This window comes from Polypterus senegalus, chromosome 14 (assembly GCF_016835505.1).
Source record: "Polypterus senegalus isolate Bchr_013 chromosome 14, ASM1683550v1, whole genome shotgun sequence".
Lineage (NCBI taxonomy): Eukaryota > Metazoa > Chordata > Cladistia > Polypteriformes > Polypteridae > Polypterus > Polypterus senegalus.
Window position 1 is genome coordinate 23,675,921 of NC_053167.1, and position 24,425 is coordinate 23,700,345.

Here is a 24,425-nt window from a genome sequence, read left to right on the forward strand (position 1 = left end):
TCTTGATGATCTCCCTTACCAAGACCCTTCTCTCCCAGATTGGTCAGTATGGCTGGGTGGCCAGCTATAGGCAGAGTCTTGGTTGTTCCAAACTTTTTTCTTTTAAGAATTAAAGAGGCCATTGTGCTTTTGGGAACCTGGATACTTTCTCAAGGTAATATATATATACATATCTTGTTCTTCTTTCGGCTGCTCCCATTAGGGGTCGCCACAGTGGATCATCTTCTTCCATATCTTTCTGTCCTCTGCATCTTGTTCTGTTACACCCATCATCTGCATGTCCTCTCTCACCACATCCATAAACTTTCGCTTAGGCCTTCCTCTTTTCCTCTTCCCTGGCAGCTCTATCCTTAGCATCCTTCATCCTTCTCCGAATATACCCAGCATCTCTCCGCTGCACATGTCCAAACCAATGCAATCTCGCCTCTCTGACTGTCTCCCAACCGTCCAACTTGAGCTGACCCTCTAATGTCCTCATTTCTAATCCTATCCATCCTTGTCACACCCAATGCAAATCATAGCATCTTTAAGTCTGCCACCTCCAGCTCTGTCTCCTGCTTTCTGGTCAGTGCCACCGTCTCCAACCCATATAACATAGCTGGTCTCACTACCATCCTGTAGACCTTCCCTTTCACTCTTGCTGATCCCATCTGTCACAAACTACTCCTGACACTCTTCTCCACCCATTCCACCCTGCCTGCACTCTCCTTTTCACCTCTCATCCACAATCCCCATTACTCTGTACTGTTGATCCTAAGTATTTAAACTCATCCACCTTCGTCAACTCTATTCCCTGCATCTTCACCATTCCACTGACCTCCCTCTCATTTACACACGTTTTCTGTCTTGTTCCTACTGACCTTCATTCCTCTCCTCTCTAGAGCATACCTCTGCCTCTCCAGGGTCTCCTCAACCTGCTCACTACAGATCACAATGTCATCAGCAAAAATCATAATCCACGGGGGCTCTTGTCTAATCTCGTCTGTCAAAATGTTCATCACCATTGCAAATAAGAAAGGGCTCAGAGCTGATCCCTGATGTAATCCCACCTCCAACTTGAATGAATCCGTCACTCCTACCGCAGACCTCATCGCTGTCATACTTCCTTCGTACATATCCTGTACAACTGTTTTGTACTTCTCTGCCACTCCCAACTTCTTCATACCACAGCTCCTCTTGAGGAACCCTGCCATATGCTTTCTCCAGGTCCCCAAAGACGCAATGCAACTCCTTGTGGCCTTCTCTAATCTTCTCCATCAACATCCTCAGAGCAAACATTGCATCTGTAGTGCTCTTTCTTGGCATGAAACCAACCTCTATAACCAACCAAATATATATATATATGCCTGCAGGGGGCATACAACTCCACAAACCTGATACGGGACAAACGTTCAGCACACACTTTCTTTTTTTTCTTGTAAAAATTCTTTCCCTTGTTTCCCATCACAGTTGCTCATCACAGTTCACAAGTACAGTAAAGAATACACAGCACACTTTTTCTTCCCTTTCTTTCACCTCCACTCCTCCCAACAAACTTCATCTCCCTCACTCCTGATTGCGGTTCCCTGAATGGATTAAGGCTGCTCCTTTAATGGAGCACCTGAAAGTACTTAAGGTGTCCTGTAATCTCCAGGTGTGGCCCTAGCAGCACCCACAGAATGCAACAGGGCTCTGCTGAAACCCAACTCCCATGTTGCCCTGTGGGAGTCCATGGCACTGCTCCAACTCAGGAGGGTTGCCAAGTAGTGCACCAGGGGAGATAATGCCCTGTGCATGTTCCCTCCCTAAGTCCTTCCATTATATAGGCATCCCGACCAGGTATCATTTTGTATATATATATATAGCAGCGGACTATAGCTGTATATATGGACAAAAGTATTTTCCAGTTATGACTGTTAATCGTAGAATTTCGAAATGAAACCTGCCCAACTTTTGTAAGTAAGCTGTAAGGAATTAGCCTGCCAAATTTCTGCTTTCCACCTACACGGGAAGTTGGAGAATTAGTGATGAGTGAGTCAGTCAGTCAGTGAGGGCTTTGCCTTTTATTAGTATAGGTTTGGTGGAGTTATTTATGTGAATTTGGGTTTGTGTTGCACTTTTTGTCTTTTTGCATATACTCTGATTTTTCTCTCTATAAATATTTCATATATCATTTGGGGACTTATATTTTGCAGTTTCATTATTTTTTAGGAAATTGCTTTGCTGTGATTTTGTTTGTCAGTTGCAGTGAGGACTGTGTAAGAAATCCAGCATGATACTGTTTTCCGTGTACCTGTAAATAAAAATCCACTTTTGTTTTGCAATACCATTTTTATGTGTTTGTGTCTCCCTGTCTAACATCTCTCATTTCTGATCCTGATCAGTCCCAAACTACAAGACACCCAGTGTGTAGCCTGGTGCCAACTTTTCCACTACAGGGGGTATCACAATAGTCAGCAAGAGCAATTGAAGAAGAACTGTGTGTTTATGCCTGTCTGTACAAACAGTAGTGTGTCACATAGACAAACTTAAAAAAGAAACATTTTCTGCCATTTAAATATTGTTAATGGTATCTGTGTAAGTTTTTGTTACTTTGAAGTTTTAACTGTAGTAATGTAAGTGAGACTTACTTCAGTAATGTTATATTATTGAACAATTTACCATATTTGGCATGGGGTATGATGTAATTATGTAGCAGTACAGTTACAGTCTAAAAAAATGCAATTTTTTTTATGTTCTCTCTCCCTACCCACCCCCAAAGTCTAAATGTGAAACTCCACTTATGAATAAAAGAAGCCCATCCATTCTTGAAAACATACTCAAACCAGTTCTGGATCCAAGAATGCTGGGTATTATACTGGGAGCATTGGTCACAAGGCAGCAACTAGCACAGGTTGTGGCAGTAGGCCATTACAGGGCCTAGTCACATACACACACAAACAGTTTAGAGGCATCAAATAACTAGACATGTGTGTTTTTAAAATGTGGGAGAAATACGAACAGATATGGGAAGTACCCACAAAATTCTGCTCAATTAATGATCAATATGGTGTTTTAACTCAGAATTCTGGAGGTTTGAGGCAGCTGCAGTGCTGCCATGTCATAAAATGCCACCTGAATCAAAGTGCATTGTTGCCATCCATTTTCCAACACCATGCCTGATGCCACCTCCCCTAACCCATATCATATCCTTAGAAGGCATGAAATGATGCACTTAATTCACATACAGTATTTATTTCTATAAAGTCATGTAATACAGCATATTCCAGGAACACCAGACAAAAAAAAAATCATATCCATGAAATTTAACTTTAAAACAATAAAGCACAAAATAGACATTAAATGCAGTACAAATGTATAATATGATAGTGGATGTAAAACTAAACTTGGCTGTATCACTCTTCCTGCACACTTCTCTAAATACCTTGTCTGTTGTCCTGTAAGTTAAAAGACATCTGTCCTTTGACTGTTCTTTAAAGTAAACATGTGTAGTGTGAGCTAGAGTGACTTTTAGCAGACACTGTGACTGACACCTTACAGAGACCCCAGAAATTTAAAAGAATTGCAAAAGTATATAATCAGTATAATTGTCTTACTTTAAATCTTGTATTAAAAGCCTGCAAATCCTGTCTTCTGTAGTGCATCACCTTTAATAACTTGATGATGATTCTCTTCACATTTTCTCCTGTTCCTGGCATGCTTAAAAAGTTCTCCCTAGCAAGAAAAATTGACACCGAGCATTAATTAGATGGTGACATTACCTTATTTGCATACACTATTGAAGATAAAGGAAACATGGGTGAATGACTATCATTAATCATTACACTTTGATTTAATTGAGTTTAGTAAAAATTCGTTATTTGCTATCATACAAAGTATTAAGAATGAGACAGAATCTGGGGAGGATGAAGTATCAGTTGAAGTGTGGAACTTATCCTACTTATCATAATGACTGAATGATACCTCTCCCACATAACCATGTACCTCTTACTCACTCATCAGCAGTAGTGGGCATAAGACAATGGGCAAAGTGGCCCAATCTGTATGAGGGAAGCAGAGTATGCGGAATGGCAACTTTCGACAACCCCAAGAGAGTAAAGTTCGACAGATACTGAGGCTAAAGTTGAGCACTTATTTGAATGTGTTGATTTGTCTAAATTAAGCACTCATTATACTGTATATGAACTAATATTGGAAAATAATTATATTGGTGGCATTGCCGTAGACTCCAATCACGCAGTATTTAAAGAAAGATAATAACTGTAAGGGTGCATGATCATAGACATATATAAGTAGACGCTGCATTCACTGTGTTGTCCAGTTGACACGATACATCAGCGCGTCCACCATATTGCGAGTGGCAAAAGTGCCATTTAAATTAATACAGGTAGACGTGGAAACCGGGTTTTCTGATGAAAAAACAATAACATTTAAAAAAGTATTGTTTACATACAACAGATTTTGGCGAATCACTTAAATGCAATTATTTATATCCATTTATACACTAATAATGGCAATTATTAAATAATAATAATAATAATTATTATTATTATTAAATAATTCCTCCCATATGAGTAATATAACTCGGACTGCCTTCTTCCATCTCCGAAACATTTCTAGACTTCGTCCTGTTATTACGCAACACAGTACTGAAGTATTGGTTAAAGCCCTGGCATGCTTAAAAAGTTCTCCCTAGCAAGAAAAATTGACACAGAGCATTAATTAGATGGTGACATTACCTTATTTGCATACACTATTGAAGATACAGGAAACATGGGTAAATGACTATCATTAATCATTACACTTTGATTTAATTGAGTTTAGTAATTATAGTAGGCTATTTAGAGTAGTTCTAGGGAAAACTATAATTTATATGGTTGCAGTTTATAGGACTAATTATTAAAATTAGAATTATATAATCACCATACCTGTAAGCTAGTGGCTGGCTTGTGGGTTAAATAACTATCTAATAACATACTGTAACTCTTAATATACACACCTGTCAGATTTTGGAATTGTATTTTGTAATGTTAAAAGAAGTTACATGAAAATGCTGCCCTTAACAAGCTGCCACCTGGGGCAATTGCCTCATTATCTCACACCACGTGCCAGGCCTGGAAAGCTGTGCTAAACACTGTAACATATCTGAGATACCTTGAAATGCACATGTATTATTTTCAGATATATGAATATGTGTTTGGGATGGCATGGTGGTGCAGTGGGTAGTGCTGCTGCCTCACAGTTAGGAGACCCGGGTTCACTTCCTGGGTCCTCCCTGCGTGGAGTTTGCATGTTCTCCCCGTGTCTGCGTGGATTTCCTCCCACAGTCCAAAGACATGCAGGTTAGGTGTCCCTAACCCTAAATTGTCCCTAGTGTGTGCTTGGTGTGTGTGTGTGAGCCCCCTGCGGTGGGCTGGTGCCCTGCCAGGGGTTTGTTCCTGCCTTACGCACTGTGTTGGCTGGGATTGGCTCCAGCAGACCCCCGTGACCCTGTTCGGATTCAGCGGGTTAGAAAATGGATGGATGGATGGAATATGTGTTTGAGACATTTTGAAATGCATCTGAGATGTCTCAGATGAATATTGCAGATATCCTAAAATTGCAGGAATATATTTTTAGGTAATCTGCACACGATTTTCACATATCTTAAAAGGAGAACTGCATTTTATAATATCTGAAGTTTATTTTGAGGTACTTCTAAATGTAAATTCGCTATTTGCTATCATATTTTGTAGTGCATCACCTTTAATAACTTGATGATGATTCTCTTCACATTTTCTCCTGTTCCTGGCATGCTTAAAAAGTTCTCCCTAGCAAGAAAAATTGACACCGAGCATTAATTAGATGGTGACATTACCTTATTTGTATACACTATTGAAGATAAAGGAAACATGGGTGAATGACTATCATTAATCATTACACTTTGATTTAATTGAGTTTAGTAAAAATTCGCTATTTGCTATCATACAAAGTATTAAGAATGAGACAGAATCTGGGGAGGATGAAGTATCAGTTGAAGTGTGGAACTTATCCTACTTATCATAATGACTGAATGATACCTCTCCCACATAACCATGTACCTGTTACTCACTCATCAGCAGTAGTGGGCATAAGACAATGGGCAAAGTGGCCCAATCTGTATGAGGGAAGCAGAGTATGCGGAATGGCCACTTTCGACAACCCCAAGAGAGTAAAGTTCGACAGATACTGAGGCTAAAGTTAAGCACTTATTTGAATGTGTTGATTTGTCTAAATTAAGCACTCATTATACTGTATATGAACTAATATTGGAAAATAATTATATTGGTGGCATTGCTGTAGACTCCAATCACGCAGTATTTAAAGAAAGATAATAACTGTAAGGGTGCATGATCATAGACATATATAGGTAGACGCTGCATTCACTGTGTTGTCCAGTTGACACGATACATCAGCGCGTCCGCCATATTGCGAGTGGCAAAAGTGCCATTTAAATTAATACAGGTAAACGTGGAAACCGGGTTTTCTGATGAAAAAACAATAACATTTAAAAAAGTATTGTTTACATACAACAGATTTTGGCGAATCACTTAAATGCAATTATTTATATCCATTTATACACTAATAATGGCAATTATTAAATAATAATAATTATTATTATTAAATAATTCCTCCCATATGAGTAATATAACTCGGACTGCCTTCTTCCATCTCCGAAACATTTCTAGACTTCGTCCTGTTCTTACGCAACACAGTACTGAAGTATTGGTTAAAGCCCTAGTCACCTCACGTATAGATTACTGTTGATTCTATCTGGCATCCCACAAAAACTTATCTCTTCTTCAAAATTCTGCTGCCAGGATAATAACCTGTTCTAAATCCACTGAACATATTATGCCTATTCTCTCTCAACTTCACTGGCTCACTGTTAACTACAAAATATACAATACAAATACTGCTCTTAACATTTAAAGCTCTCCACAACCTTGCTCCTCCCTACCTCACTGATCTCCTACAGACTTACACTCCCTCTCGCTCACTCAGATCCTCATCTGCAGCTCTACTTCCTGCACCACACATCAAACTCTGTTCTATGGGAGCTTGAGCATTCTGTCATAGAGCTCCTCAACTCTGGAAGTCTCTTCCCTCTCATATATGTCAGCTCGATTCAATAACACATTTTAAAACTACCCTCAAAACTTATCTTTTCAAACTGGCATACCAATTGTGAATTTTGCAGTGTTACTGACAGTTATCTTTGTTTGTTTACTATTTATTGCTTTTTGATTTATAATTCTCTTGTTTTGATTTTACTAATGTTGTTAAATTTTATTGTAAGGTGACCTTGAGTGCTAAGAATGGCGCTTATTAAATAAAATGTATTATTATTATTATTAATTATTGAGACAAAAACTTGACCAATGTCTGAAAGTCAGTATAGTAAGACTGCAACTGGCAGTCTAGTCTTTCTTTTAACAGTGAAATGATACACTCAATGACAAAAATAAACAATTTTATTGTATACAAATTGGCTTAATAATTTCTGAAAACATTTCACTCATTCCTCTCTCAATCTCTCTCTGTCACACACACACACACACACACACACACAATGAGGTTACTTAAATATATTCAGGATAGGATCTAAAATCCTTGAAACAGAACTGTCTTACATAGCTTTCTCCATGTGTTGCCACTCTGTAATTTGACTGAGAGTATTCAGTCTGGCAATATGGTGCAGCGTTAGATTGTGGAAGACAGACACAACTAAAGACATGAGCATGAAATGATGGTTGTCAATTTCAAACTGTGTTTCCTCAATGTGGTCCTTGAGAAAAAACACATCATCTGAACCAATCTCAGCCCAAACAAACTGATTGATCAAAGATACACGCTCAGCTACTTTGACCACCTTGACTGTACCCTGAGAAGGAATCATCAAACCTCCTTTGTTTCTGAATGTGAGTAAGTGGTAGCTTTGATCATATAATGCTGGTACAGCATCTGTTACCAAACTAGCACAGCACACATCACAGGACAGCTTTCTCAAAATCCCGTCTAAGGGCTACCTTCTACTGCTTCCTGAGGTGGATTTCTATGGGAAACCTTCAAGGTTTGAGAAATGTTAACAGCTAACAACAAAAGTCAAAACGTTGTTTGGAGGCTCACTTGAGCACATAAATGCATAGCTTTGTTATCTTAGCCTGGCGTAGCTAAAGTTAACATTATAAAACAAGATTTTCTGATGGCCAAATATAACCAAAATAATTGTTCAGCTTTACCCATGAAATGTAAACCCTGTAAAGAGCGTAAAGCGGTTTCTAAAATCCCAAGCAGCACATGCGTGAGGCATCTTTATCCATTACTTCACTCCACAGCAGTGCCACTCGCAATATGGCGGCGACGTTGACGTACGATGCTGCTGGCCATGCGGTGTCTAGTAAGTCTATGTCTATGTGCATGATGGCTGGAGGCTTAAATTAGAATGAGCGACTTCCGACCCTCCTTTTAGTCCGGCCCTCACAAACAGCTACAGCCTGTGCCGTGTAAGCAAAGGAGGAAACATACACGCCTTGGGAAGTGATTGACAAGTAGATTATCCTGTAAAATACAGGCGCTGCTCATAACCTGACGAATGACAGAAGAGAGGCGTAACACACCGTGCTGTCAAAACGAACCATACTCTGTAGCTGATCATTTGAGAGGAAGAAGTGGACGTGCAGTAGAGGAAAGTGCTTTGACTAAAGCAGGCAGAGACGCAAGACAAAATTTTGAAAGCATGCGCCTTCTCAGGTGGGTAACTGTTATTCCTGACTATTTACTGGTAAGCTGTAGCCTATGCTTCGATTGACGGAATTGTGCCTTGTCGATTTGTGTTTTTCACGAGCCGGTGGTCAGAAGACCTCGCAGGTGGGCTCGCGTCTCTCAGTGCCGCCGCTTGTTTTCAGTAAGTGTAAAATTAAGACGAGGACGGAGACTGTTACTGTAGAGTGCCCGGTTGATTGTCATGTCTTTCTGGAAGTGATTTGATGCACACCTTCGTAAGGTAGCACTTCATTCAGAACTGCACAGAAGGATACAAAGAGAGAAAAGTCGTACAGCAACTAGGAATATACAGTGTTTTATGTGGCATAAAGCAGTTTGGATAAAAGTTGTTAGAAACTTGATGCCTCCAGGCATGATACCAAGCATTAATTTAAATATCTTGTTTTTAGATGTATGAATACAGTTTACTATAATCTAAAGTAGATTTTATAGTTAAAGATTAAAACTTAATTACTAACGCATATTGCATGATTTTATTGTATCTGCATAAAAAATTATTGTCCAATGCACATTTTAAAAGTACTTTCATACACACAACCCTTTGAAATTTTTTGTAACGTTAAGGCAAAACATTGCTCTGGTTAAAATGCATAGAGAGAAGGACAGCATAGCAAGCAGAGATATTTGTGTTGCACATTACATATATTTGTGTTTAAAACCTAAATATGTTTTAGGATAGATAAACCCAGATTTTACATCATGCTGGTTTGAAAGTTTGAAGAATGTGAATGAAAATAGGGTATTAATTCCTGCATATTCATGATTAGGATTCCGATTCATTCTTGGCAGCTTAAGGATGGCCATATCTGTTATATATGTGGTTTGTAAAATGTTTTTCCAGGTAATGTATCAGTTCATCCTACTATATTATGATCTGATCTCTCAGGTTGTGCAGTCTTTATCTTTATATCTGGAAATGATTGCAAGATCTTACTTGTTTAATCATGGACAAGTATCGATTAAATGTAGCAACATTTAATAATTGGGCAGATGGAGTTAGAAAGTGAGCAAGTAATTCAAAATCCAGTACAATGATGATAAAAATATTTAGGAGTAGTCATATTTTTCCTAATGCTATTTATGCTTTGTTGCTGTTGATACCCTGTGTTTTAAAATGATCTTTTTACAATAACTTCTTTAGTCCATTGGCAATTTACAACAGATTCTTTTTTTTTCTTTTCTTCCTTTTCTCTGTCTTTTCCTTTTTCTGGGTTCACCACAGTCTCTCTTTTCCCATGGCCTTCTATTTCCAACCATCTCCTTATTACACCTAGTCTCCTGCATATCTGGCAGTGCCACATCCTTCCTTCTAGTTTTTGGTCTCCTTCTCCTCCTTTCTCCAGGAACCTCCTTCTCTAATACACCCCTTATCTCTATAAATGACCAAACCACTGGAGTCTTTACTCCATAATCTTCTACTATTTTTCACATTTAGTCTTTGCCTAATTTACCTATTTTTTACTTGAACTGTTTTGTTCACCCTTTATGTTCTCGGTAACATTGCCATCTGTTGAACTTCCATTCTTGCAGTCTCCATTGCACTGTTTGTTATTCTTCAGGTAGCTGAACTATACAACCTTGCTGTTGTCACAGCCTTCTTGAATATTTTCCTTTGTCTTAGCCACTGTCATTTTTGTTACAGAGTATTCTTTCTGCAGTTTTTCCATTTCCAGTTTCTGACTCTAGAGCCCCCTTTTAAATTATTAATTCTAAATACTGTATCGAAATGACTCCATCTCTACTGACTCAACTGCTCCCAGCATACATTTTCCATTTTTTATCCTTGCACTACAGTTGCAGGACATACTTTATATTGAGTTTTGTGATCTACTTCTCTTTATCCCTTGTCACTCTAGAGCATTTCACACCACTTTTCTAGTTACATTTTCAGTTTCCCCCCTGTATTTTTACATATCTCAAGGTGATCTGCTTAACACTAGAATTACCAGAGCCTACGAAAAAACTCGTAATTCCGTCCCACCTTAAACTGCTTCTTAAATCCCTTCACACCTCTCCGCCAGCGCCCTTTGTCGTTTCAAATAATATTGCATTAGTGCGATTATATTTTCACATATATTGTCTTTCTTTCAGGTGTGTAATAGAAACCACAGCATAGAGAGGTGTGTACACTGCTTCTTACAGGAAAAGGCGATGGAAAAAGTGCACTTGAATAAAAGTGCACTTTTGTTATACTTTTACACCAATATATGTTCCTGTGTTTGAACGACACGGGCAGATGGGGAGTGTCTGATGATTGCATATAGCGTCGAAGTTGGTCTTTACCATTCTTTCTTCTGCATGTCATGGGGTGCAAAAGAAAAAGCATACAGCAACATGCGGGGACTGGCAGGAACACTCAATAAAACGAAAAGCAAGTGACGGTGAGATACGAAGAAGGCAGCTTAGCCAGCGTTTGTGTGTCAGAACCGGGCGTTAGTATGCATCGTGGTACACTGCAGAGCTATAGCGCGTCTTTAGTGAAAACAGCCGTGTCAGATGGGGTTGTATGGATTGATTCTGAACGCGACTGAGAGAGTGAAAAGTGAATAATAAAAAAAAAGCTAACCTTTACAAAGATCATAAATTGCACCGGCTGTTACAGACTGAAATCAAATGTATGTTTTTATTCTAAAACAGTAAGACTAAGAACAGTTTACTTCTCAAAAGGGAGGGGCGCAGGATCGAATCCGTGACCCCTTGATTCCCAAGCGGGGACTGTATCTATTGAACCACAGAGTCAGTTATAGTAAACTGGTGTCAATGTCGCATGTTAAGGCGGCTTTTTCTTTCTGCAGTTATATGTTTGAATAAAAGTGCAATTGTGTTATTCTTGTGAAAATGTTTCTTTGCTATTTGGACTTCAGGCTTCATACATTATATAGTTTATGCCTACATTTTGTCATCTACTACTAGAATATAAAAAAAGTTTCTGTTTTAACAATGTGTTGACACAGATTACTGTAGAAACGGAACAGACATGAAATGCGTGTGTTCCAAACAACGATCTATTATTTCACTCTAAAACTCCACTTCACTCCCAGATACTCAATCAAGGCATGAGCTGAGAGAAGTTCGTGCACGTTCTAAATTGGTGGGGGGATGGAATAGCCGGCTTCTCTTTATCAGCACATTTAGAAGACAAAGGGCGCTGGCGGAGAGGTGTGAAGGGATTTAAGAAGCAGTTTAAGGTGGGACGGAATTACGAGTTTTTTCGTAGGCTCTGGTAATTCTAGTGTTAAAGTATTGACCCCAAAGGCAATTTCTTCACTTCCTTACTTATCTCATCCAATATCAGTACCAATAATAGTGGGCTCAATGTCAACCCAGATGTAATCCCATTCTCATGTCAAACTCTTCTCTTATTTCTGTGTCAGGCACGAGTGCCATCCTCACTTCAGCATACATCTTTTTGGTCAGCCTTATGTACTCTTCATGTCCCTCTTTCCTTCTCAAGCTCGACTAGAACTTTTCTCTTGGTAGTCTAGATCTTTCAGCCCTTCTCTGTATTTTTCCATTTGAGTATGTAATGTAACGATTTCATCCATGGTTCCTCTTCCTGATCAGTGACCAAAACTGATTTTTTTTGTAGTATTTCAGTTAGTCTCTTTTCAAATACACTCTGGTGTATAAGATGGTTGCTTAATGCACTAGACTGCTGGAGTTACAATGGCCTCCTTTTTCCTTATATATTGGTATTAAATTGCTCCATTACCCATTCTATGGGCATCTTTTCAGTTTTCAAGATTACATTCAATATCTTCCCTTCATCACTGATACTTCATTTTTCCCAGCTGCTTTCTTAATACTTTGTGTGACCGTTTGTTTTGACTCTGTTCTACAAGATATTCTCTGCATTCCGTCTTTTTTATTAGATTTCTGGGATTTTCTTCTTTCATAAATTGTTTAAAACATTCTGTCCATCTTTGTTTTACTTTTACTTCTCTGTTCTTGTATACTCAACTTCTGATTTCTTGCAAACTCTAGAATGTTTCAATATTTCTGATTTATCTCTCCTTCTTATCCCATGTCCTCAATTTTGATCTTTGGAAGTTTTCATATTGCTTCTGTTGTCTCCTGATCTCTGTCTGCTGCAGTTTTGTAGATTATTTTCATTCTCTCATCAGCATTTAATTCCTATTACCATGCATCTATAGCTTTTTGCATTTCCTTGTCTGTCTATATTCTTCTTTGTCTTCTATTTTCCCAGTTTTCTTCCATTTATTCAAATTCCTCTTCTTTTCTTTTATAGCTTTTTCTTTCCATTTACACCAAGTTTCTTTTCCTTACATTTTCTTATCCTACACTCTTCTGTATTTAGCTCCTTCCACATCCCTGATCATTTAATCAGTCTTTTAGAACAATTCTTCAACTTCTCTTTGGTCAGTTTATCTATTTCAGCCAGTCTTTTTTCTCTTCTGAATCTGTGCTTTTTTTAATTTATACTATCTGATCTTTCCCGATCACTTTCTTCTTCTTCTGCTCCCTTTCTTAGCTTTCACCACTTTTAGATTTGCCACTAATACTCAATATTATATTACTACTCCTAAGAAAGGTGGTGTTTTACAATTTCTTGGCTCTAGTTTTGACTTTCTTTTCATAATAATATAGTCATAATACATTGTTATTTGTGTTCTCTTTCTTCCACTACTAGATTACCACGTGTTTTTCTTCTCTATTTAAAATACATAACTCCTGTCTTCTTGCACTCTAGGATATTTCTACATTCCTCATTTATCCATCTCTTATCCCATGTCCACCTTTGGCATTCTTTCTGTTAATTTCCACAGTTCCCTCCTTCGGTTCTTCATAAAACATATTCCAGTTCCATTTCTTTTAGTATGTCAGTCATGGTAGAACAATTTATATCCCTTACGTAATTCAATTACTTTGCTATGTTTCCATTTAATCTCTTGTAAACATAATATGTTAGCTTTTCTTCATCCTTCATTTTCACTAATTTTTGACTTGTTTCCAACATTCAGTGCTGCTACTCCTTCTGTGCTTCACTTAAAGCCTTCCCTGTTTTGCTATCTCCATCATTGCAATGGCATCCTTTGTCCATTTTCCATGAGGATTGGGCAAGGAGTATGCTCGTTGTCTTCAGAGTAGTCCCTAGAATAGATTGGGTCACTTTTAGTCATACTCAAAACACCCATAATAAAACTCTTGTTTAGGGCTTTACAGCCATATGTCATTGCTGCCATCAACCACATTTTTAAACAATGGATTCATGTCTTTGCCCAAAATGCAGCACTTATGAGACAGCTCGTGGGTTTTGTGTTTGGAGTACCTTCACTTATCCTTTGCCCAATTTAAGTCTTTACCCACAAGGCAATGAGAGATGCAGTTACTGTATATAACAGAGTACTAAGTTTCAGAGTTTGTGTTAGTGATGTTGTGTCTTCTTGCCATGTCAAAGCCACAACTGGAACTCACTTGCTGAGTCACTGGACCTTTTAATCAGTTCCTATAACTCTTCAGTCTTAAGTAGGATAGATAGATAGATAGATAGATACTTTATTAATCCCAAGGGGAAATTCACATAATCCAGCAGCAGTATACTGATACATAATAAATAAATAAATAAATATTAAATTAAATAGTGATAAAAATGAAAAATGAAAAAAAAATAAATAAAAAAGCAGACAATAACTTTGAGTAATGTTAGCATTTACTCCCCCGGGTGGAATTGAAGAGTCACATAGTGTGGGGGAGGAACGATCTCCTCAGTCTGTCAGTGGAGCAAGACAGTGACAAAAGTCTGTCACTGAAGCTACTCCTCTGCTTGGAAATGACACTGTTCAGTGGATGCAGTGGATTATTCATGATTGACAGGAGTTTGCTTAATGCCCGTCGCTCTGCCACAGATATTAAACTGTCCAACTTTACTCCTACAATAGAGCCTGCCTTCTTAACAAGTTTGTCTAGGCGTGAGGCGTCTTTCATCTTTATGCTGCCACCCCAGCACACCACCGCGTAGAAGAGGGCACTCGCCACAACCGTCTGGTAGAACATCTGCAGCATCTTATTGCAGATGTTGAAGGATGCCAACCTTCTCAGAAAGTATAGTCGGCTCTGACCTTTCTTACATAGAGCATCAGTATTGGCAGTCCAGTCCAATTTGTCATCCAGCTGCACTCCCAGATATTTATAGGTCTGCACCCTCTGCACACAGTCACCTCTGATGATCACAGGGTCCATGAGGGCCCTGGGCCTCCTAAAATCCACCACCAGCTCCTTGGTTTTGCTGGTGTTAAGATGTAAGTGGTTTGAGTCACACCATTTAACAAAGTCTTTGATTAGCTTCCTGTACTCACTCCTCCTCCTGCCCAGTCCTGATGCAGCCCATAATAGCCGTGTCATCAGCAAACTTTTGCACATGGCAGGACTCCGAGTCATATTGGAGTCATAATTATTCTTTTAATATTTGTCAGTTATTGTGATGTTTTGCAATGTTGGCTGTGAAAAGAGTATTTTACAGTAGAGATTAACTTATTGAAGTGACACAGATGTCATACAGGTATTTGTCTCCTCAGTTCTAAATTTTAGAAATGCCCATTTCAGAATCAGTTCATAAATTTAGTGGCTCCTGTTATTGTTTGCCTCAATAACCCCAAAACCATAATTGTGAGTGTTTGTAGTTTGTGTTAGCAATGCCAAAACCACTGAACATTGAACGTTCTTAATTATCATTCTAAAATATTCAAAAAAAACTTGAAATGATTTTAGACTGTAATCAATAGTTGTAAATATACATTATTGGGTCTATCATGGTGAACATCTTCCTAAACCACATTTCCAGAGTAGTTAAGATGTACATGTAGACATTGCTATATTTAGAGCAGAGCCTAAAATAGGAACTTATGATCATTACCTACTTAAGTCTCAAAGCAATCACACAGCAGAGTAATAGACAATGTGGAACATGTCTTTTTTATTCCAGGGTTAAGACGAGGAAAACTACAGCATACATACATTTATTATTGCGCAGCTAAACAGAATACCTTCAGGTACTGTCACTGAGTGCTTGTCCTAAAAAGCAGTGTAAAATTATTACAATTTACTGTTCAGTCTTTTTGCTTATATATAAAAATGCGCTATATAAATAAAATGTAGTATTGCTATTATTATTATTAGTTAATTTCTGGTTACTTTGGACATCAAAGGTCATTTGACTATACAAATTAAGGAGTTATTTTCTTAAAAAAATGGATTATACGTTACTGTTACATTTGTGTGTTTATGCAAACTACACTATTCTAAGGGATTTCCCACCATCCGTGAATCTCTATAAAGATGTGATATTGAATAGATTGTTAACAATGGTACTTTTGCCACATGATCAACAAGCCTTGTAAAGGCTTATCTAATTGTCATTCACCTTCTGTTTGGTTATTTTAGTGGTTCATGTGCCAGCACCACTATGTGATAAGTTTTTAATCTTGTGGGAACAAACGGAACGTTGCAATATCATTGTACTAGTTAAATCAAATTTACTTTGATAATATGCTAAGATTTTTCTTATGTAAGTTATTTTGTCAGGAGGTACAAATAAAATATTTTTCAGTGGGACTTATTGATTTTTCATTTTTCTGTATTAGGACAAAGACAAATAATATTTAAGATCTGTAGTTTAGTTTAGTTGGCTGTAAATATTAATCCTTCAAGAATAATGTTTTTTCTGTTTGTCACCACAAAAGAAAAACTGTATTTTTAAAATGAAAACAACATTTTATCAATTGTTCTTTAATAAATTATAAATATAAAGAGGAAATATTTGACCATTAACATATTCCAGCCTATACAGTAGTATAAAATAGCTGAATGTCTTTAGAGATCAAATTTATTTTACTGGTAAAAGAGTTTCATAAATTAAATCCTGCACAGATTTAACACAAAATCTTCAGTTGTTTGAAGGGCTAACAAGGCAAACAATTTACTATTAATGAAAACTGTTGCTTTCCTTTAAACATAGATAAATGTAGAGAAAAACAAAAGTTATACTTTATAGTTAATTACACATATTGTCACAGAGTTTAGAACTAACAAAGCAGTACTTCAAAAAAATCTGAACAAGTTTCTTGAAGTGGATCTTCATTTTTAAAGGAGAAATTTACATGGGTATGTCATTTTAGCCTTTAGTATGTCATGCTGCTGTTATTTTATTCCTAGAATAAATATATACATTTACGTTTTGACTAGACAAAACTTGAATTTTGGATGTATAATAATATTTATAATCTTCTTCTTCTTTCGACTGCTCCCATTTGGGGTTGCCACAGCGGATCATCTTCTTCCATATCTTTCTGTTCTCTGCATCTTGTTCTGTTACACCCATCAGCTGCATGTCCTCTCTCATCACATCCATAAACCTTCGCTTAGGCCTTCCTATTTACCTCTTCCCTGGCAGCTCTATCCTTAGCATCCTTCTCCCAAAATACCTAGCAGCTCTCCACTGCACATGTCGAAACCAACGCAATCTCACCTCTTTGACTTTGTCTCCCAACCGTCCAACTTGAGCTGACCCTCTAATGTCCTCATTTCTCATCCTATCCATTCTTGTCACAACCATTGCAAATCTTATCATCTTTAACTCTGCCACCTCCAGCTCTGCCTCCAGCATGTTGGTCAGTGCCACCGTCTCCAACCCATATAACATAGCTGGTCTCACTACCGTCCTCTAGACCTTCCCTTTCACTCTTGCTGATATCCATTTGTCACAAATTACTCCTGACACTCTTCTTCTCCCATTCCACCCTTCCTGCAGTCTCTTCTTCACCTCTCTTCCACAATCCCCATTCCTCTGTACTGTTGATCCCAAGTATTTAATCTCCTACACCTTCGCCAATTGTACTCCCTGCATCCTCGCCATTCCACTGACCTCCCTCTCATTTACACACATGTATTCTGTCTTGTTCCTACTGACCTTCATTCCTCTCCTCTCTTGACTATATCTCCACCTCTCCAGGGTCTTTTCAACCTGCTCCCAACTATTGCTACACATCACAATGTCTTCAGCAAACATCTTAGTCCACGGGGATTCCTGTCTAATCTTGCCTGTCAACCTGTCCATCACCATTGCAAATAAGGGCTCAGAGCTGATCCCTGATGTAATCCCACCTCCATGTTGAATGCATCCGTCGCTCCTACCGCAGACCTCACCACTGTCACACTTCCCTCGTATATATCCTGTACAACTCTTACGTACTTCTCTGCCACTCCGAACTTCCTCATACAATGCCATAGCTCCTCTCGAGGCACCCTGTCATATGCTTTCTCCAGGTCCACAAAGACTCAATGCAACTCCTTCTGGCCTTCTCTAAACTTCCCCATCATATGTAAATTTGTATCGTTGTCTGCATATTGATTTGGCAAAATTTTACACCGGATGCCCTTCCTGACGTCACCCTCCCTTTTTATCCGGGCTTGAGACCGGCACAAAGAAACACACTGGTTTGTGCATCCCCTGTGGCTGGGTTATAATTATAATAAGAATATTTATAATATACAGTATTAAATAAAAAAAAAATGGAGTACTCAAAATTATGTGATCCTTTAAGTGAAAATTAAATTTTTTCAAACTTCAAATAGTATAGGACCTCAGTTACCCCCTGACTTATAACAGGTCACCACAGGTCTGGGATTCTTCCATTTGAGCAAAATAAGTCTACATGTCAGTAGTGTGGTAGTGTGCACAGTTGTCTTCCACTTCTTTTCTGAGATGTTGAAATATCCTTTCCCACTACACCTTGGGATCTTAGAAAGGAAGGGACGTTCATTTTTTTATGTATTGTTGAGATGCTGTGTCAGTCTTCAAGACTGATCAATATTTCCCCTTGGGATTAATAAAGTATCTATCTATCTATTTCTTTTGGAATAGAACTGGGTGTGAGATGAGGAAAATCGGGCAGGTTCCTTTATATTAAAGTGTCTAATTTGAAAGCAGTGAAAAAATTGTGTTAATAGGTTGTTAAATTTGAAGCATAATTGTTCATATGATGCAAAAAACTTTAAATACTGTGTAGATTTGAGAGGGTAGAGAATGGTGATTATCTTGTACATGAATCATTTACAATCTACTAGATGCTGGCTCAGAAAGGAAAGAATATTTAATTTTTATCAATTTAATCTTTTTTTCCTATTCTTATAATTTATTTAGAAAGATCTAAAAGAAAGCAACATTGTAACAATGCACGGAACAAACCAACACAATTGTCCGTGCGGCGCTCAGGTGTGGTGGGTGGAACGGGAGGAGAGGAGAAGGACGTCCACTCCACTCCCTCCGTCATGCTAGTCTGCTGATTTCTCGTCCAGTATGCACTGCCTGCTCATGTGCCCACCTCCAACTCGTCACGCGAGTCATTGTCTTCTTTGCACAGTCCAGATGCACCTGTGACTCACGTAGACTTTTCATTGCTCTGTGCGGTTTTGGCTGCCTTTCTATATATAATTAACCAAGACACCCGACCACGGTAGTAGCGAGGTGGGTGTGTACAAAGTGCAGGAGCATCTAAGAAGACGCATGTTTGTCGCGGATGCGAATTGCTGTATGTAGCGTGTAAAACAGTTTGCTATGGTGCACGCGGTCGTGCGTCGTATCTGAAAACTCGGTTTTTAAAGACTGCTTACTTCATTGTGTTTTAACCTCAGTTGTAAAGGATTGTTTTAAGGATCCCATGGGATACCCCTCGCAAACCGTTTTACATGCTGCATATGGTGACTCACCTCCGCGAGAAATATGCCTCTATGAACAGTCAAGGTGGCTCGGAGGTACACGAGGCCTCTACGACAGACGAATATAAATGACGCCGTTCTTTCTGTGTCGTCGCGTCCGAGTTGGTGGGCGTGGCTCTGCGAGTTGTCGTCGTATCAAATGGTCTTGGAGTTGGTGGGGGTGGCTCTTCCCTGCGTGCGCCATAGGTGTCTTACTTGTCGGCGGCTTAGTGAATCGCTTTCCATGGGTGTCTTGCCTTTGTGAATTATATATATAGATGGTTAAATGAACCTTTCTGCAAAATGTTAATAAACATACAGTATTTTTCTGTGTTATGAAGAGAATAATACACCAATTAGCCACAATATTAAAACCACTGACAGGTGAAATAAATAACATTTGATTATTTTATCACAGTTGCACATGTCAAGAGGTGGAAAATATTTGGCAGCAAGTGAACAGTAAGTTCTTGGAAGGAGATTTGTTGGAAGCAGAAAAAATGAACAAGCATGAGGATCTGATCAACTATGACAAGGGCCAAATTGTAATGGCTAGACGACTGGGTCAGAGCATCACCAAAACAGCTGGTTTTGTGGGGTGTTCCTATTATGCAGTGGTTAGTACCAACCAAAAGCAGTCCAAGGAAAGACAACTGGTGAACTGGCTACAGGGCCATGGATGGCCAAGGCTCATTGATACACGAGGAGTGAAGGCCAACCAGTCTTGAAGAGCTACTATAGCACAGATTGCTGAAAAATGTAATGCTGGCTGTGAGAGAAAGATATCAGAATACACAATGCATTGCAGCTTGCTGCTTTTGGGGCTGTGTAGCTGCTTACCCCTACCTACCACAGAAAGCAATACAATAGCCATTCGAGCATCATAACTAGACCATGGAGCGAGGGAAGAAGACAGTTTTTTTTTTTCTGATGCTATTTGTACAGTCAGTGTAGGTGCTAGCATTTTTGGTACCTTTGTAAAAATCTCGCCCTTATGTTGGTGTTTTGATGGTGAGTTCAAGACTGGTAGAGGTGGGGACAAACAACTAAAGGGTATAACAAATAGTAGGGGCAGGGGACTAAGTCACCCATGGTGTTAATGTTTGTGCTTAGGATTTTCCTGTGTCACCAAATGGGTTTTTTGGCACTGTGTGTAGTGGATATCCTCACTCTCTCCTAATCTGTGCTAGCACCTTTTGGTCGTAGGTTACTGTCCTGGGGTGCGAGAAATCCATATCCTCCTGTATTTATCTCTCCATCCTTGGCAGCTGGATTCAAGTGCACATCAAGTGTGTAACCACATCTTATTTCAGCTTCAACACACCACATATCATCCTGTGTCTTTGTCCTTATACCTTCTCTTAGTCACTTGTGTATCCATGTGTATGCTGGCGTCTATAAAAAGTTTGGGATATTTAGTTTTTTATTTTAGTTTTTTTTAGTTTTACTCCTAAATATTGATATAGAGTATATATTGAAATATCCTTTCTTAGCAGATACCTACTGCTCTAGATGTACAGTTCTGCCAAATTTCAACTTTTAAACTAAATAGTGTTTTTGTTGATGAGTGAGTGAGTCAGTTAACTTTGTATTGTATATCTATTGATTTATGTACATTTAAAAAATTACGTTACAAAAACATTTATGTTATAGGCTATCTCAAAACACTTTAGTACAAAAGTTCATAGGATGTTTTAGAAGTAGCATAGACAGGTTGGGTTAGTTGCTTAAGATCATAGAGTGAGACAGAAGAAAAGGTTGAACTGACAACGTTGATGTTTAAATGTGAAATCCTGGGTATATACCACACTACCTGTGTTAAATTACTATTATTATTCTACATAAATCAAATGTCAGTTTATTAAATGGAACAGGTCCAATTAAATGAAATTAAAATGAACATGCCAACATAAAACATTCTGGGGACTGAAAGATAAAGGCAAAATGAACACTGTATGGGTGTAATAAAGACTGCGCCATGGGAGAGATTCTCATTCCATCCTGTACTAGTTCTGCCTGATATCCATCTGAACTGTTTAAGAAGTGTTTGAAGACTACTGTGCTGTGAATATGTGTCAGATGGCAAAGAAATGTTTTTGCTCTGTGGATCTGTCATCATTTATTTATATTTTTGTTAGGCTACCTTTTATTGCTTTAATGTTAATTGTTAATTGATGATTTTTCGATGCTTAGAATTTTTTTATATTGCTCTTCACATGTACTTTTGAAGTTATGCAACCTTGTTTCCTTTTTAGTGGCATTACGGTGGCGCAATGGTAGCGCTGCTGCCTCGCAGTTAGGAGACCTGGGTCCTCCCTGCGTGGAGTTTGCATGTTCTCCCCGTGTCTGCGTGGGTTTCCTCTGGGCGCTCCGGTTTCCTCCCACAGTCCAAAGACATGCCGGTTAGGTGGATTGGCGATTCTAAATTGGCCTTAGTGTGTGCTTGGTGTGTGGGTGTGTTTGTGTGTGTCCTGCGGTGGGTTGGCACCCTGCCCAGGATTGGTTCCTGCCTTGTGCCATGTGTTGGCTGGGATTGGCTCCAGCAGACCCCTGTGACCCTGTGTTTGGATTCAGCGGGTTGGAAGATGGATGAATGTTTCCTTTATAGAGTGCAATATAGCTCCGTAATTGGAATAAGTTCTTTTATAATTGCGCCGTTTTAAGCAACCGAAAAATATAGAGATATGATATTAAAAGGCAATATCCCTCCCATAGTGATACGGCGGTAAAAATCACATAAGAGAAAATAACTTAGCTTTCTTTACTGACGATTTACGCGGCATTACAGACGAGAAGCCATAATAGCAAGACAATACCAAGGTGGGATCTTGATCTATACAGTCTGACATTTTTTTGTCGCTGGGCTGGAAGGCTTTTCAGGACGGATGACAATATCACCCATCTGTCCGTCCGTTGGCTTCGAATTGTTTCGCTGCTGTCCAAGCCTTTTATACTGGTTCCTTCACGTACAGACCCCCACGTAGGCAAATAGTCCATTTCCAAACAAGGAAAAAAGATCCCGTGCTCACTTCCAACAGAGGACAAGATAGCATACATCTGTCTTTAGGCTGACTACACATTCCTCAAGCTGTCTCCGTCCATCTTGTCCTATGCTTGGCTAAGCACTTCTAAATGCTGAGAGCCCTTTCGGCCTGGCCTGTACATGTGAATGGATTTATAAAATAATTTCTTGTGCAGAGCACAGTGACATTAAACTTTCTCTGTAAGTCACTTTAAGTAAAAGTGTCTCCTAATCAAGCCAATGCTAATGCAATTGAAAAAAATAAAGCTCTTAGAGTAAATGCAAAATCAAAGTTTAGCAGATTTAGGCTGTCTGGTCACTCTGCCCATCACCAGGGCATAATTCTGATTAAATCATAGGTTAGTTTAGTTTTGGATCTGTCAAGTATGATGCCATTACCTCACATCCTTGATCAAAGTAGCAGTCATGCAAAACTAAACTATAGGTTTTGGAAAGAAAAAGATAATTAAGTCTTAGTCCCAGCTGTTATAGTGATGGATGATGCAGAGTACATTTTTGCAATTATAATACATTTTATTACACCAAGATCTTGTTGTCTACCAGTGGTGCCTTTATTCATTATATTTTACTTTTCGTTTGTTAAATTGTATATTGTATTGTAATCTTAAACCCTTTATGTTAAAATGCTGTATAGTGTTGCATGCTGTTATAGATGCTGTATAAACTAAATATTTCACTGATTTAATCAGAGGATTTTGAAATGTTATCTGTCATAACTCTGTAAGTATAAATTTTGGCTGTTTTACACAGTTGTTCTATATGTATGTATGTACTGTATGTGAAAAGTAGGAGGTTTAAACATCATCATTAAATACTAAAAGTTTGCAAATGCTCTAGTATGGTAACTTTGTAATCCTGAATATTGAAATTACATGTAAAAACAACTTAAAGTAAAGGAAAAACTATGCATGTCATTGAAAGTCCTTAGCAGTATAGAAAATACAACCAGGAGCACTTTTCAGACAATGTTAGAATTCTGATTTGAATTAATACTTTATTCATTATAGAGTATATTGAATGACATCCATTTGTCAAATTTGTACCACATAAGAATCGCACAATTCAGGCTGAGAATGCAACCAATTAGTAAAACAGCAAAAGTCAAAGGTCTAAGTTTTTTCCTAATATAACTTGACTTGCATTGATAGTTTGGTCAACTTGTTAAAAGCAGACATGAACCAGTCCTTTCATATACCTGTAAGTAACCCCTATCAAGGTTTTTTACCTTTGCCCTTTTTTAAGACACTTCCCACTGTGGACAACTGTGCTGTGAATGGGTGTGCTGTTGTTGATGACCATATTCTTTGTAGCAGGTGTTGAAAAATACATTTATAACTGTTAGCATATGACAAAAAATCACATTTCCTAGAAAACAGACATTATGCCGACCAATTAAAACAAGGCCTTCTTTCATAATCGTGGTAAGTAGCCCTTGCCTACTTCAGCTTAGGGAGGTGAAGTACAGCATGGTCTTTTCTTTCTTGCAGAACAGTGGGATTCAGAAATGCTATCCTTAAGAACTTTGAAAATGTAAAAGTGCTAGGATGGTCCTGTTGTTAAGCAGTATATGGGTTTATCAAAAGAACTTGGTGTAAGAAATTGGGAATCACGCTAGAATTTCATGATAACCTGAAGAAAGGCTGCTTAATAAACATTGAGAAGCACCAAGGATTGAGTTAAAAGCTAAACTGCTGTATATTTGTGAAAATGTGAATGGAGTGGATTGGTGGCTCTGAGGCTAAGGATCTGCGCTGGTATCCCAAAGGTTGTCGGTTCGAATCCCTGTCACTGCCAAAAGAGATCGTAATTTGCTGTGCCCTTGAGCAAGGCCCTTAACCTTCAATTGCTCCAGGGGTGCTGTACAATGGCTAACCCTGTGCTCTGA

General features: G+C 38.5%; 1 protein-coding gene across 2 annotated transcripts in view; it reads left to right on the forward strand.

The window, feature by feature from the left end:
- Nucleotides 1-8,613: 8,613 nt before the first annotated feature.
- The window catches only part of LOC120514770, a 50,962-nt gene continuing 35,150 nt past the window's right edge, over nucleotides 8,614-24,425 (forward strand). For both annotated transcript variants that reach the window (XM_039735314.1, XM_039735313.1), the window contains exon 1: nucleotides 8,614-8,751. The gene's annotated coding sequence lies outside the window, so the exon portion shown is untranslated. The remainder of the gene's footprint in view (nucleotides 8,752-24,425) is intronic.